The 16774-nt window shown below is 38.5% G+C and overlaps 1 pseudogene; it reads right to left on the bottom strand.

Annotated features, from left to right (window-relative positions):
- Positions 1 to 8149: 8149 nt before the first annotated feature.
- On the bottom strand, positions 8150 to 9160 carry LOC100668414 (olfactory receptor 4C6-like; annotated as a pseudogene).
- Positions 9161 to 16774: the final 7614 nt, after the last annotated feature.

The raw sequence follows: 16774 nt of genomic DNA, 5'->3' as shown, positions 1-16774 counted from the left end.
GTTATGCCGCCAGTATTCAAATACCAGCAGGGTCACGCATGGGGAACAGGTTCCAGCTGAGCTTCCAGGCTAAGACAAACTAGGAAGAAGAACTTGGTGGTCTACTTCCAAAAAGAATTAGCCAGTGAAAACCTTATGAATAACAGCAGAACATTGTCTAATATAGTACCAGAAGATGAGTCCCTCAGGTTGGAAATCACTCAAAATACAACTAGGAAAGAGCTACCTCCTCAAAGCAGAGTCAACCTTAATGACAAAGATGGAGTCAAGGCTTCTAGACCTTCATTTGATGATGTGGCATGACTCAGAATGGGAAGAAACAGCTGCAAACATCCATTAATAATCCAAACATGGAATATGCACAGCATGGATCTAGGAAAATTAGAAATTTGTCAAAAATTAAATGGAACACAAAAACATTGATATCCTAGGCACTAGTGAGCTGAAATGGACTAGTATTGGCTATATTTTGAATTGGACAATCATATGGTCTACTATGCTGGGAATGACAACTGGAAGAAGAATGGTGTTGCATTTATTGTCAAAAAGAACATTTCAAGATCTATCCTGAACTATAACGCTCTCGGTGATAGGATAATATCCATACACCTACCAGACCAGTTAATATGACTGTTCTTCAAATTTACCCACAAACCACTAAGGTCAAAGATGAAGAAGTTAAAGATTTTTACCATCTTCTGCAGGCTGAAACTGATCAAACATGCATAGATAAATACTGATGATTGGAATGTGAAAGCTGGGAACAAAGAAGAAGGATCGGTAGCTGGAAAATATGGCCTTGGTGATAAAAATGGTGTCAGGGATAGTGTGATAGAATTTTCAAGACAAATGACTTATTCATTGTAAATACCTTTTTTTCAACAACATAAACAGTAACTATACACGTGGATCTCACCAGTGAAATACATAGGAATCAAATTGACTACATATGTGGAAAGAGATAATGGAAGAGCTCAATATCATCAGTCAGAACAAGGCCAGGAGCCAACTGTGGAACAGACAATCAATTGCTGATATGCAATTTCAAGTTCAAGTTGAAGCTGAAGAAAATTAGAACAAGTCCACGGGAGCCAAAGCATGACCTTGAGTATATTCCACCTGAATTTAGGGACCATCTCAAGAACAGATTTGACTCACTGAACACTAATGAACGAATATCAGACCAGCTGTGGAATGACATCAAGGACATCATACCTAAACAAAGCAAAAAGTCATTAAAAAGACAGAAAAGAAATAAAAGACCAAAATGGATGTCAGAAGGGAGTCTGAAAGTTGCTCTTGAATGTTGAGTAGCTAAAGAGAAAGGAAGAAATGATGAAGTAAAAGAGCTGAACAGAGGACTTCAAAGGTTGATTATAGAAGACAAAGTAAAAAATTATAAGGACATGTGCAAAGATCTGGACATAGAAAGCCAAAAATGAAGAATATGCTCAGCATTTCTCAAGCTGAAAGGACTGAAGAAAAACTTCAAGCCTTGAGTTGCAATATTGAAGGATTCTACAGGGAAAATTGTAAGCAATGCAGGAAGCATCAAATGAAGATGGATAGAATGCACAGTCACTCTACCAAAAAGAACTGGTCTATGTTCAACTGTTTCAGGAGGTAGCATATGATCAGGAATAGGTAGTACTGGAGGAAGAGGTACAAGCTGCACTGAAGGCTTTGGTAAAATCAAAGGTCCAGGAATTGAGGGAATACCAATTGAGATGTTTCAACAAATGGATGCAGTGCTGGAAGTGCTCATTCATCTATGCCAAGAAATCTGGAAGACAGTTACCTGGCCAAGTGACTAGAACAGATCCACATTTATGCCTATTCCAAAGAAAGCTGATACAACTGAATGCGGAACTTATTGAACAATATCATTAACATCACACGCAAGTAAAATTTTGCTGGAGAGCATTCAAAAGTGGCTTCAGCAGTACATTGACATAGAACGGCCAGAAATTCAAGCAGGATTCAGAAGAGAACATGGAACCAGGCACATTATTGCTGATGTCAGATGGGTCTTGGCTGAAAGCAGAGAATATCAGAAAGATATTTACCTGGGTTTTATTGACTATGCAAAGGAATTTGACCGTGTGGATCATACCAAATTATGGATAACATTTTGAGGAATGAAAATTCCAGAACACTTAATTGTGCTGATGAGGAACCTGTACATAGATCAAGAGTCAGTCCTTTGAATAGAACAAGGGGATATTGCTTGTTTTAAAGTCAGGAAAGGTGTGCCTCAGTTTTGTATCTTTTAACCATTCTTATTCAATCTGTATGCTGAGCAAATGAAACAAGAAGCTGGACTATATGAAGAAGAAAGGGGCATCAGGATTGATGAAGACTCATTAACAACCCACAATTTGCAGATGACACAACTTTGCTTGCTAGCATGAAGGAATCTTGAAGCACTTACTGATGAATATCAGAGACCACAACCTTCAGTATGAATTGTGCCTCACCATAAAGAAAACAAAAATCCTTACAACTGAACCAATAAGCAGCACCATGATAAATGGAGAAAAGATTGAAGTCAAGGATTTCGTTTTACTCGGATCCACAATCAACACCTGTGGAAGTAGCAGTCTTAGAAGCAAGGATGGCAAGACTATGTCTCACATACTTTGGACATATTATTAGGAGGGAGCAGTCTCTGGAGAAGGACACCAGGCTTAGTAAAGTAGAGGATCAGTGAAAAAGAGAAGACCCTCAACCAGATGGACTGACACCGTGGCTGCAACAATGGACTCAAACATAAGGATTTTGAGGATGGCGCAGGATTGGGCAGTGTTTCGTTCTGTTGTGCATAGGGTTGCTATGAGTTGGAACTGACTCGAGGGCACCTAACAACAACAACAACAACTTGGAGGATGCATAGAACAGATAAAAATGTGTGAGATCTAAACGATAGGTAATATTACATGAATGGTCAGAACAACTCATGTAATAGAAGATGTAGATTCTGAGCCCACTTATTTTTTTTTTTTTTTAACAGTGACTTAAACGAGACAGAAATGTATTTTCCTCTTACATAAAGGAAGCCTGGGGGAAGTTGTATGGGGCTGGTATGGCAGCTCCACAACATCAGGATTACAGGCTCCTTCTGTTTTGCTTTTCTGCTAACCTTAACACACATCCTTATGGTCCACCATCATTGCTTGAAATTCCACCAAAATTCCACAGTCACAGAATTACCGTTTATACTATGACTTCCATTTACATTTCATTGGCCAGAACTTAGTCATGTGGCCACACCTAGATACATGAGATGTTGGGAATTGTAGTCTTTTAACTAGGCAGTAATATGTTTAAAAAAAAAAAAAGGAGAAAACAAAACAAAATCTGTTGCCATCCAGTCGATTCTGACACATATCAACCCTATAGGACAGGGTAGAACTCCCCCTTCGGTTTCCAGGGTTGTGGTCTTTATGGAAGCCAAATGCCATATTTCTCTGCTGTGGAGCAGCTTTGCTTCATAGCCAAGCATTTAACCGTGGTGCCACCAGGTTTCCTTAGTTATGTGTCTAGCTAGTACTATAAAAGGGAGTTCTATTACTAAAAAGGAAGAGAAGAACAGGTGTTATGGACTGAATTGTGTCCTCAGAAATAAGTGTTATAAATCCTAACCCCAATACCTGTGATCATAATCCAATTTGGGAATGTGTTTTCTTCGTTGTGTTACCGAGGCTGTATTAGCGTTTGCTGACCCGGATTAATCTGTTGCCCTCGAGAGGATTCTGACTCGTAGCGACCCTACAGGACAGAGTAGAACTGCTCCATAGAGTTTTCAAGGAGTGCTCAGTGGATTCAAACTGTCAACCTTTTGGTCAGCAGTTGTAGCTCTGAACCACTAAGCCATCAGAGTTTGCATTAACGCAGGGTATGTCTTAAATCAATTTCTTTTGAGATATAAAAGAACACATTGAGCAAGCAACAAAGCAAATAGTTGGGGGAAGATAAAAGCCATGCCACATGAGATGTCCAAGGAATAGAAGCTGAAAGACAAAATGACCTCCCTCTAGAGCCAGAAGAGAAAGCCTTCCCCCATAGCCAGCACCTTGAATTCAGAGTTCTATCATCCTAAATTGTGACAAAATAAATTTCTCTTTGTCAAAGCTGTCCACTTGTGGTATTTCTGTTATAGCTGCACCAGATAATTAAGTCATTAAGACCTCTGCCTCACCATGATTGCCTCAGACCAGAGATTGGCAAACTATACACTAAAGGCCAAATTTGGCTTTCCACCTACTTTAGTTATTTTTTCTTTCTTCCTTTTTTTTTAATTGTGACAAGTATATTTATAACAAAACATTTGCCATGTCAACAATTTTTACACGTACAGTTCAGTGATATTTGTGTTGTGCAACAATCACTATTATCCATTTCTAAATATTTTCTTCATCCTTAACAGAAACTCTGTGCCCCCTAAGCAATGACTTCTCATTTTCCCCTCCTTTCTGCCCCTGACAACACTAATAAACTTTATACACTTGCCTATTTTGTAAATATTTCATATAAGTGGGATCACATAATATTTGTTCCTTTTGTAACTCACTTATTGCAATCAGCATAATGTTTTCCAGCTTCATCCATGTATCAGGACTTTACTTCTTTTTATGGTGAGTAATACTCTTCCTTATGTATGCAACACATTTAGTTTATCTATCTGAGCCTGCTTTTAACACTAGGAAAATTATCCAACAGATCAAAAATATTTAAGGTGAGGAATCTCATTTTGGTCCCTCCAGTTATTAAATTCTATAAATGAAATAAGAAAATGATCATCATAAGGTTCTTACACAGGCAGACATATCATGCTGTCACATACTTTTTCTTCTTCTTCGACATGGAGCAAGGTGAATAAGTATAAAACGAATCCAGGTATTTAATTCTAAAATATTGTAAGCAGACAGCAAACATTATATTCTACTATTTTTTTTTATAGGTATAACAAAAGTTAAATGGAAGCTATGTGCAAAGGTCTCGGTACTAAGTTTCTAGAGTCACCAATAAACCCACGAAAGATTTCTTTTTAGTTGTTATTCCAATAGAGTCATGCTGATGTCTGTGTTCTTTTTGGACTTAACGGTTAAAAAATAATAGGACCCCGCTTAACAAGACCCTGCCTGGTTTCCATATCTCATCCTGTACCAGATTCCGCCTTACCCTCTGTGTACCAATAACCCAGATCTTCTTAACTTCAGGCTAGTTGCTGCCTTAGGATTTCTGCATAAGCTTTTTTTTTTTTTTTTTTGGCCTGGGATTCTTTACCCATTGATTTGTTTCATACTCCTTCTATCTCATCATTCAGACCCTAATTTAGAAGCCACCTCTCAAAAAAGACCCGTGTCCACCTAAATAGAATGCCCTTCCAGTCACACGTATACCACTCTATTATAATTTACTAAGAGTCTGTTATCAATATAGGACTTTATTATCATCTTACATATATTTTTGTCTCCTCTATTGGAATGTAAGTTCCAAGAAGAAGGCAAAGCTGATTGTCATATAGACCACTGTATACCCAGCACAAACTCAGCAATTATACCTCAGTAATGAATAAACCTGGTGGTTAAGAAAAATTGTTGGTGGATGTTATAGCTAGATAACTACTGTACATATCAATTTTGTACTTAAAAATAAAAATGTTGATTTAAATGCTGTACTTTGTTTCAAATACTATAACTGATCATTACAATTATTGTCATCATATATATCACATATATTTGTCTTAATAAGAAAATGATAACAATGTAAAATCATGCTATGACCTTTGACTTCCCATAGACCTAGTCAGGGGAGACCTTTAGAAAAGAAACAGTGTCTCTCTGGTGACAGCTTTTCCACAACAGGATCAGGGAGAAAATAAACAAACACCCTTTGTATTTAGAAACCCACATCTAGAAGGTAACAGCAGGAATCATTCTCCCACAGTTAAAAATAAAATAGGACAATATCATTTCTCTTGTCCTATATCTGTTGCCGTCAAGTTGATTCTGACTGACAGCAACCTTAGAGGACAAAGTAGAATTGTCCCATAAGATTTGCTAGGCTGTAATCTTTATAGAAGCAGATTGCACATCTTTCTTCCCCAGAGGAGCTGGTGGATTTGAAACATCAACCCTTCAGTTAGCAGGTGAGTACTTAAGCAGTGTGCCACCAGGACTTCTTTCTTGTCCAATAAAGAATGTATAACTTCTTGACACAGGCACTGTCGTTGTTGTTTGTTGTTGTTAGGTGCCGTCAAATCAGTTCTGGCTCATAGCGACCGTATGCACAACAGAACGAAACACCACCCAGTCCTGAGCCATCCTCACAATCGCTGTTATGCCTGAGCTCATTGTTGCAGCCGCTGTGTCAATCCACTTCATTGAAGGTCATCCTCTTTTCCACTGACCCTGTACTCTGCCAAGCATGATGTCCTTCTCCAGGGACTGATCCTTCCTGACAACATGTCCAAAGTATGTAAGACGCAGTCTCACCATCCTTGCTTCTAAGGAGCATTCTGGCTGTACTTCTTCTAAGACAGATTTGTTCGTTCTTTTGGCAGTCCATGATATAGTCAATATTCTTTGCCAACACCACATTTCAAAGGCGTCAATTCTTCTTCGGTCTTCCTTATTCATTGTCCAGCTTTCACATGCATATGATGCTATTGAAAATACCATGGCTTCGGTCAGGTGCAGCTTAGTCTTCAAGGTGACATCTTTGCTCTTCAACACTTTAAAGAGGTCCTTTGCAGCAGAGTTACCACGTGTCTGTCAGTTTGTCATACTGTGGGCGCTTGCGTGTTGCTGTGATGCTGGAAGCTATGCCACCAGTATTCAGATTCCAGCAGGATCACCCATGGAGGACAGGTTTCAGTTGAGCTTCCAAACTAAGACAGACTAGGAAGAAGGACTGGCAGTCTACTTCTGAAAAGAATTAGCTGGTGAAAACCTTATGAATAGCAGTGGACAAAGACACTAGATTCTAAAATCTCTTGACTCCTGCATGGGTGACTCTTAGTCTGTTTCCGTAAATGATAACAAAAGGCAGTGGAGAATTAACCATATGGGGCAGCTCTACTCTCTCCTGTCGGGTTGCTATGAGTTGGAATAAACTTGACAACAATCAGTTTTTTTTTTTTTTTTTTTTAGAGAGGCTTCCATATTAAATAGCACACCACTAAAAACTGAGATTATGCTTGCCTTCAAAAAGGACACTTTGTAGCACAAAAACCAGGAGAATTCTGAATTCTAACTCCTTAGCTTTTTATATGTATTTATCTTTCCCAATTTTTCCCAACCATTGAATTTAAAAAGATTAAAAATCAACAACTAAGTCTCTTTTAGACTGACATTTATTGAATAATATTTATTACACATCTGCTAGTTGACTAGAGGAGTCCCTTAGTGGTACAAACGGTTAATGCTCTCTGCTATTAACCAAAAGTTTGACGTTTTAAGTCCACCCAGAGATGCCTCAGAAAAAAAAGGCCTGGCAATCAACTTCTGAAAAAAATCAGCCGTTGAAAACCCTACAGATCTCAGTTCTACTCCGACACACATAGGGCTGTCATGAGTCAGAATCAACTCCATGGCAACTAGTTAGCTAACTGGAAGTGTATGCACCACTAGGTTTACAACGTGAATGAATAAACACCACCCCTATCCTAACAATTACAATTTTGTGGAGAAAACAGAGAAAATAAAAACACACTTACTTATAAAGTAAGTACAGTTTCTGCTTATTTATTGTTAAGGATATAAATGGGATGGAAAGCTAGAGAATAACTGAAATTACTAGAGACAAGACTTCTTGAGGAGGTGGGTGGTCGTCTGAAAATGAAATTATATATATATATATATATATATATATATATATATATATATATATATATAGGATTGAGGCAGATGAAGCATCTGGAGAAGGAGATGCCATCAGACAGAAGTGTGAGAACAAAAGCCATGAACTGGGAAAAGGTCGAATTCTCCAAAAATCAGTTAAAAAAAAGAAGAAAAGACAAAGGGGGCTAGAGCCTTGTGAAAATGATGAAGTACAAAATGTACCAGAGAGGTAGGCAGCAATGTGGTTAGGCAGAGTACTGCAGTGTCTTGAGCAGATTTGTATGCTTAAAAGATGCCACTTAGTATTGTACATGCAAGAGATTTGATTGAATGGGGAGGATGAGACCTCACGGTACCTATAGGAGAAATTTGTTCTTGGCATGGAAGCTAGTGACAATCCAGGATTTGTTGCCTCTTCCAGAGTTTCTTCATAGCATTTTTCACCTCTGCATTCCTCAGGGTGTACATCAAGGGATTTAACATGGGTGCAACAATGGTAAAAGACAGAGCCATTGCTTTGTCTATGGGATAAGTGGCCACAGGTCTCACATACAAGGAAATGCATGGCACAAAGAACAAGACAATCACTGTGAGGTGGGAGCCACAGGGGGAGAGGGCTTTGTGCCGCCCTTCAGAGTTGCAAGATTTTAGGGAGCAGACAATGACCACGTAGGAGGCAACGAGGATAAGGAAGATGGCCACACACATCACCCCACTGTTGAGGATGACCAAGAGGCCCAGCATACAGGTATCCATGCAGGCCAGTGTCAGCAATGGAAATAAATCACACATAAAGTGATCAATGACATTGGGACCACAGAAGGGTATTTGGTGCATGAAGAGAAGCTGTACTGTTGCATGCATGGACCCGCCTACCCAGCCCCCTCCAGCAGCAGGCAGCACACCTGAGAATTCATGATAGTCATGTAGTGCAGGGGCTTACAGATGGCCACGTAGCGATCATAGGCCATCACGATGAGAAGGATGATTGACACCCCACCAAAGAAATGTTCTGCAAAGAGCTGGATCATGCAGCCTTCTAGGGAGATGGTAGTACTGTCAGAGAAGGAATCCACAATCATCTTGGGGGTTATGACAGAAGAATAGGTGGCATCCATGAGTGAAAAAGAAGTAAGGAAAAAATACATAGGTGACCTCAGACTCTGACTTGCAGTCATAGTTACGACAATGAGTAAGTTTCCCAGTACAGTGGCCACATACATGATTAGAAACACAGCAGAGAACATTTTCCGTAGCTCTGGGTTCTTTGTAAGACCCAAAAGAATGAATTCAGTCACATTGTCTTGATTTTCCATTTACTGTAGGCTGATGTAATCACACAACTACGAGCTGGAAAATCTGCAAGAGCAATTTTTTTTTAATTATTGTAAAAATGTTATAATACAAATGCAACATTGTCAATTCAATATTTTTCACATGTACAATTCACCGATAGCAATTACATCAATTGTGTTGTGCAACCGTTACCAGTATTCGTTGCCAAATTTTCCATTCCATTAACAGAAACTCAGTGCTTCCTAAGTAATGATTCTCCCTTTCATCCTCTCTCCTGTCCCTGGTAGCTACTGTTAAACTCTGATCTCTATGCATTTGCCTATTCTGGGTGTTTCATATTAGTCAAAGGATGTATAACATTTGTCCTTTGTAAAAGCAATATTATTACTTCTTTTTACTTTGCTTTAGGTGAAAGTTTACAGCTCAAGTCAATTTCTCATTCAAAAATTTACACACATTTGCAAACCTCACAATGTGACAGCAATATTATTTTTAATTGATGATCACCAGGTGTTAGGCATTTTTTGTGCCCCATCTCACACCCTCTTGACCTATCTTTCCAACCATTGCCCTCGCAGCCAGCTGTTCACAATTATAGCCTGACAGTAGCTTGATTCTACAAATTGATCCAACACTACCTCCTCTCACAGTCACATCTGTTGCTTTCTGTCCATGCACTTGCTACTTGAGATATTTTGGAGACCCTGATACATCATTCTCACACAAACACACACTTAGAAATATGAGAGATTTCACATTCCAGAGGGAAACTCTTGATCATTTGGATATAGGAGCCAGAAGATAAATGGTAACCAGCTCAACTCAACCTTGGGTTAACTCGCTTTCCTTCCCTCTTTCACTCTTCCCAGTTCCTCTATCCTGTTTCCCAGAATAAATCACCTACATACAAGCTCTTCTCTCAGCCTCTTCTTTGGGCCCAAGCTAGGACGCTGACCTTTAATCACTTGACATCCAAGAACTTGGGAATTTTCATGTGAATTTTCATTCATTTATTTCACATATTTATTGAGCCCCTAAAATGTGCTATTTGGAAAGCCTACAAGACAGAGAGGCTATATCCCAAGGAATCTCTACTTATTAAGGCCTATCCTCTGCTCCTCCCATCCACATTTCTTTCTTTTCAAATTGGCTTAGTGTTGTCATTGTTATTATTAATATCATTATGTATTTATAATAGTCAATGAGTCTTTACTATGTCTCAGGCAGTAGAACATCCTATGAGATATTTTTGTCATTTTAGAGTTAAGCTACTGAAGTTAAAAAAAAAAAAAACAAAAACATTGCTATCAAGTTGATTCCAACTCATAACAACTCTGTAGGACACAGTAGAACTGCCCCATAGGGTTTCCAAGGAGCCTGGTGGATTTGAACTGCTGAACTTTTGGTTAGCATCTATAGCTCTTGGGGTGAAAAAAATGACATCAAGGTCATCATACAACTAGTAAACACAGAAGCCAGATTTTTCTGGTTCTAAAATCGTTTCCATTAACAAATTATATTGTATTTCTTACTCTAGTATCAAGTGCACAATACATGTGAACCACTGTTTCATGATATAATTTCACTTTTCTAATAATCCAATGAAATAGATATATTCTTCCTGTACTCACCAGAACATTCAACAAGTCTACAGTAAAGAACATGTTCTGCTTATATACGTTAAGTATCTAGTCCTGAACCTATAAATTACAATGACTGACTGACTGCCCAATTGTTTCTAGTAATTTCCCAGATGTGCTGCTTACAGAAACTAAAACTTAATTCTCTTTCTCTGTTCCAGGAAGACCCAGGTTCACAACGTGATAGACACCATCTCTGCACATAAGCATAGTGTATATCATTCCTTCCATTCTTCCTTGGGAAGGGGGACTCTCAGATAGAACAAAGGGTTCTAAAGATGAGCCAAAGTATCAATAAATCAACCCATGTATTTTTTTTTTAATTTATTACATGCTAGCAATGTGCTTGGTCTGCTTTATGCATTATCTCATCTTTTTTTTTTTCATATCACACGAAATGGGTGCTATCATGAATCCCATCTTGTGGATAAGGAAACTGAAGCTTAAAATTATTATCTCATCTATGATGAGTGTGGGTTATGGATCCAAGTATCTTATTTCGAAGCACAAGTGCTTCACCGCTAGACTCTACCATTGAAGAAGTGATCAGCAGCCTCTATTAGCAAGATGCAATTGTTTCTGTAGCAAAGAACAAATGATATGGTAAAAGCACTGTTTCAGTAGGCAGCAAACTCCCCTTTACTAAGGATACTTGAGAATAGGCTGTCTTTTCCTTGCCAGGAATGTACAAAGGGCTTTTCTTTAAATGGTGATATAAACTACATGTCCTCTAAATACTAAGAGTCCCATTCTTAGCATCACCCTTACCCCTTACTTAACAAAGTAAGCAACTTCCAGAAGACTCTTTTCAAATCTACAGTATATGGACCAACCCGGATTTCTTTCACCTTGAGCTCAAATAATTGAAAAGTTCTTGAATAGCTCTAATCAAATAGGAAGAACACATTCTTGGAAATCAGGATAGCTGAGTTTTATTCCACACTGTCTCTCTACTGCCTTAGGATACCTTGTTAGGGTGCTTACCACATTGGGCCTCAGTTTCCTCCTCTGGAGTGTGACTTGATTTTGGCAGATGGTGGAATCCTAGGAGTTCGAGGGATACATCTCAGGACTCTATCCCTTTCAAACAGAGCAGCTCAGCTCTTCACTAAATGTTTACTCTTCCAAGTAAAATTTCCTTTGAGCCAATTTAGCACTTGAAATGTTTTAAAACAACACACACTGGAATAGATTAAAATGCTCCTCTGTTGAAATCTATTAATTTATCACTATTCGACTTTGACTACTAGTGCACATCTAAACAGAGCCTGACATTTATCACTCTCCCCTACAACTAGTCAACCTGCTATTTTTGTTGTTCTCCCTCCCACTGCAGTCAGACCCATCTCCTGCTACAAGAACACACACCTCAGCCAATTATTTTGTACCCTGGGAAAGGCCATGGATTCACAGTGAGCAGACTTAGTTTTCCATTCCAATCAGGCACTGGAAAAAGCAGCTGCCCTCGAGTCAATTCCAACTCACAGGGACCCCATGTGTGTCAGAGTAGAACCGTGCTCCATAGGGTTTTTGGTGGCTAGTGTTTTGGAAGTAGATCACCAGGCCTTTCTTCCAAGGCACTTCTGGGTGGACTTGAACCTCCAGTTTTTCAGGTAGCAACTAAGAGTGTTAACTGTTTACACCACCCAGGGACTCCATCAGGCTGCTTACTCACTTCTTAGTATCAACTTTCCTAACCTTCAAATCCTGCAAAAAATAAAAGAATGCAACAGTAAGTAAAGTCAACATGTGTCGTACTTACCACTTGAGGGTACATGATTTTCTCTTTTAATTTCCACAAAAACTGTATGATATATGAACTATTTTTTATCATTTTTTGAAATTCCAACCTGAATTTCTGTTGCAGTGAATGAGGCTTAGGAACTTGTGAAACTTGCTTAAAGCCTTTTGTCAGGTACTTGATTGAGTTCACAGCACAGGCTACCAGCCACTATGCCCTACAACCCTTCCAAGAATTTTATATTTTGCCTCACAATGCTGTAGTGAAGGTCAAAGGAAGTAAAAAGCATGAGATTCTTTGGAGTGCACTGTTCAAATATTCATGATTATTTTCCATTCATTTAAGTTACTGCTTCCTCTGCCCATGCCCTCGGCTGTCACCCCATCCATCATCATCCCTCCTTCATGCCTCACTCCTAATACCCCGTTCACCACAGTCTTCATGAATATTTTGCTTGACATTTATGGTGTTTCTAATAGTCTGCCTTTCATACAACGCAGCAATGAACATCACTTTACAAATGTCTTTGTTTACTAGTTTGAATATTTTTATTGGAGAAATTCCTAGAAACATCATCACCGAGACCAGAGGCATATCTACAGAAAGTAGCGCCTAAGGAGATTAGTTTTAAGTTGCTGAATGATGTCTCACAACTAGAGATGTAAACTGCCCTTCCCTTCCTCCCCTCAAGTGGTGTCCAGGGCCTGTCTCATACTTGCCATACCCTAGTTATGCTTCTACCCTAGATGTGCTTCTAAAAATATGCACATTTTTAACTCTGATGGATTCTGTACCATTAAAACCCTTTGCCTTGGAGTTGATTTGGACTCATAGTGACCCTGCAGGGCAGAGTAGAACTGCCCCATAGGGTTTTCAAGGCTGTAATCATTACAGAAACAGACTGTTACATCTTCCTCCTTCAGAGCAGCTGGTGGGTTCGAGCCACGAGCCTTTCGGTTAGCAGCTGAGCACTTAACCACTGCACCACAAGGGTTCCTTTCTATAGCATTACTCTCTCAAAGTTCTGTTTTATTCCCATCAGTAGTGTATTAAAGAGTCATTTCCCTGTATTCTTACTCACATTAGATATTCTCAATCTTGGTTATATTCAACCAATTATAGGGTGAAAAATAATATCTCATTTAATTCGCATTCATTCAATCATTCATTCAAAGAATTTCATTGATGACATAGGTTACAAACTGGTACCCAGAAAAAGCTGGGTGAAATACAATGTAACCTCTGTGTAGAGATATACTGTCTATATACAACTATCCATATCAAACTAATAATAATAATAAATTGTTAAGCACCTGCATTTTTGTACTTGGTTAGTTTTTGATATAACTATCTTATTTAATTCTCACATCTGGCAATAACAAGGCACAGTTTATGACTGAGGAAGAGCAAAACAAACAAACTGCTCAAGGTTATACAGTTATTAATTGACAAAGTCTGGATTTGAATCTATTCACCATTGCACTTTACATCTCTAGTTGTGAAACATCATTCAGCAACTTAAAACTAATTGCCTTAGGCACTATTTTCTGTAGATACACCTCTGGTCTCGGTGATGATGTTTCTAGGATTTCTCCAATGAAAATATTCAAACTAGTAAACAAAGACATTTGTAAAGTGATGTTCATTGCTGCACTGTATGAACTTTATAGGCGATGTATGTTTCCTCTGCCTGAATTTCTCACAGAGATAATTTCTCCCATGAAGTCCTGGATAACAACAAGAGGTTAGCAATGTGTTCGGTGAGTGCCTCTGGGTCGTCATTTTTAATGAGCAATCAGCAGCCCTGCTTTCTTGGGAAGGTATGTGCCCCAAGCATATACATCATCAATAAGGACTTTAAAAGGACTATTTCCATCCGTAAGTCTTCCGAATACACCTTGCTTTTCTTGAGAGTCGAAGACTTGTTAGTGAAGACAGAATAATCTCCAGTTGTGCTTTTGTGTAGGATGGAAGTTACTATATGATTGTACATACAAAAATTAATATTTACTTGGAATTCTTCTGCAGAAAGGGAGGGTTATTCTTTCTTAACTTCTCCACCCTCTTCCTAAGCAAATCACCAGCATCACCCCCAACACAACACTACCACCACCCCTTCAGCAGGGATGCTCACAAATAGGTGTGTAAGTTTTTATATTGATTGAGAGATACATTTTAAAGATTTCAACTCACCATGACATTGATAATGAAAACCAGAAATCTGAAGTATCTTTTACTAAGTAAAAGAGAAAAAAATAAAAACACCATGTAAGTTTTTTCTCAGAGGCTATTACTAGAAAAATTAAGGTTAAAGAAATTGGTACAAAAGAAAACAAGATATATAGATATATATATAGAGAGAGAGAGAGAGCACCCTGGTGGTGTAGTGGTTAAAGCACTCAAGTGCTAACCAAAAGATCAGGAGTTCAAACCCACCAACCACTCTGTGAGCAAAAGATGTTGCAGTCTGCTTCTGTAAAGATCGCAGCCTTGAAAACCCCATAGGGCAGTTCTACTCTGTCCTATAGGGTTGCTATGAGTCAAAATTGACTCAACAGCAATCAATATGTACATATATATACCGTTGCTGTTGAGTTGATTCTGACACATAATGACCCTATAAGACAGAGTAGAACTGCCCCACAGGGTTTCCAAGGAATGGCTGATGGAGTTAAACTGCCAACATTTTGGTTAGCAGCCAAAAGCTTAACGAATGCACCACCAGGGCTATATATATATATATATGTATTTTAATGTATTAAGTATATCTAAACATATGAGAAAGAATAGAAGGAAAACAGAAAAAAAAAATTTTAAACTAGCCTCATCACACCAAGTGTTCCCATTCCTTTCTACAAGCACATCTTTGAATCATGTATACACACTCTTTTATTTGCTAATATCCATATCTGGATAAAGGCCCAAATATTAAATTATGACATTTCTGTTTTGATAACGTGCCAAAAGTATTAAGGTAAATGAAGCTAAAAATTGTTGATAGCTCAAGGCTCTTACCCTGAGATCACAATTTGTGTAAACAGATCAAACAGGTGAATTATTAACACATTTTAGGTATAATTGTGCGTGTGTTTAGATGATTCAATTATTTCAACAATTTCAAAATAGCAACTTAAATTAACAGGAACATGTTTAATACTTAAGCTTTTAGGGCCATCTCCAAAGCTCAGTCTGGTGTCATCTCTGGCTTCTGAGAACCCAGCTAGTTACCCAATGATCTCGGCAGGTAGAGGGTAGAAGGCCGTTGAGATAAATATTCTAGGATCACGTCAGAGTAACCAAAGGTCTGACTCTGGCCAGGATTTACTCACATGAAGCTTCTTTTATAGAACAGCAAGAAATTAAGACATGTGAGAGTTTCAGCTTGGTTGTTCCAAATGTAGAGGCAAGTAAATCAGGACCTGTACAAGCCAATAAATAGTCCTATTACTTAATGGGGAATTATTTTGATAGAACTCAATGGCAACAGGTAGAGTGTCTAATGATTTTCAAAAGAAATTTCAAACAGGTGCTCTAAGTGACAAGGACTTATATAGGGAACAACCTTTGTGGTTGGCAGAGTAATTTAAATTTTCTCTAAATAGGAAAGATTGCCAAAAGACAGCCAGGAAAGCTATTTACAAAATCATTCAAGGGACTGTGCCTGCCATCTGGCTGTACTTTGAGCTTAATTTGAAAGGAGTTTCCAATCCACATCTTAGAAGAAGCATCATTAATAAGATACCTTCCTTTGGGTAATGGGCCTGTACTAAAAGAGGACAGAGTGCTATTTTCAAAAACTGGAAATGCACCAACTTGCATCATTGGAATTGCATCCCTTTGAGGCTGAGTCTCTACTGACTAAGGAGCTAATCACCGTGCAGTGAATTCCCATTTAGCTCTCAGGGGTTGATCATCACTGGAACGAGACCAAGTTGATGATTCACAAGCACAAATACAGATCCTAGTATTAACCATTCGATTATTTACTCCAGGACTAAGCTCTGTCCTTAAATAACAGAATGACCACAACCATCTTTCTGCTTAATAATACAGATCCAAAAAAAATAATAAAAAAGAATACAACTTATTCTTGGCCATCTAGCAGGGACCAGGACTGAATTTTTCTATGACCTAGCCTGATGATCTTTTCATCTTGTAACACTATCATTAAAATTATATCACATCTGACTTTGTGAATTCCAAAGTCAAGAAAGACCCTCTGTGCCTTGGGTTACTGGCACATTTCTATAATT

The sequence above is a fragment of the Loxodonta africana genome, unplaced genomic scaffold (genome assembly GCF_030014295.1).
Source record: "Loxodonta africana isolate mLoxAfr1 unplaced genomic scaffold, mLoxAfr1.hap2 scaffold_32, whole genome shotgun sequence".
Lineage (NCBI taxonomy): Eukaryota > Metazoa > Chordata > Mammalia > Proboscidea > Elephantidae > Loxodonta > Loxodonta africana.
Note: the sequence above shows the minus strand (reverse complement) of the source record. Positions and strands in the feature narration are given on the sequence as shown.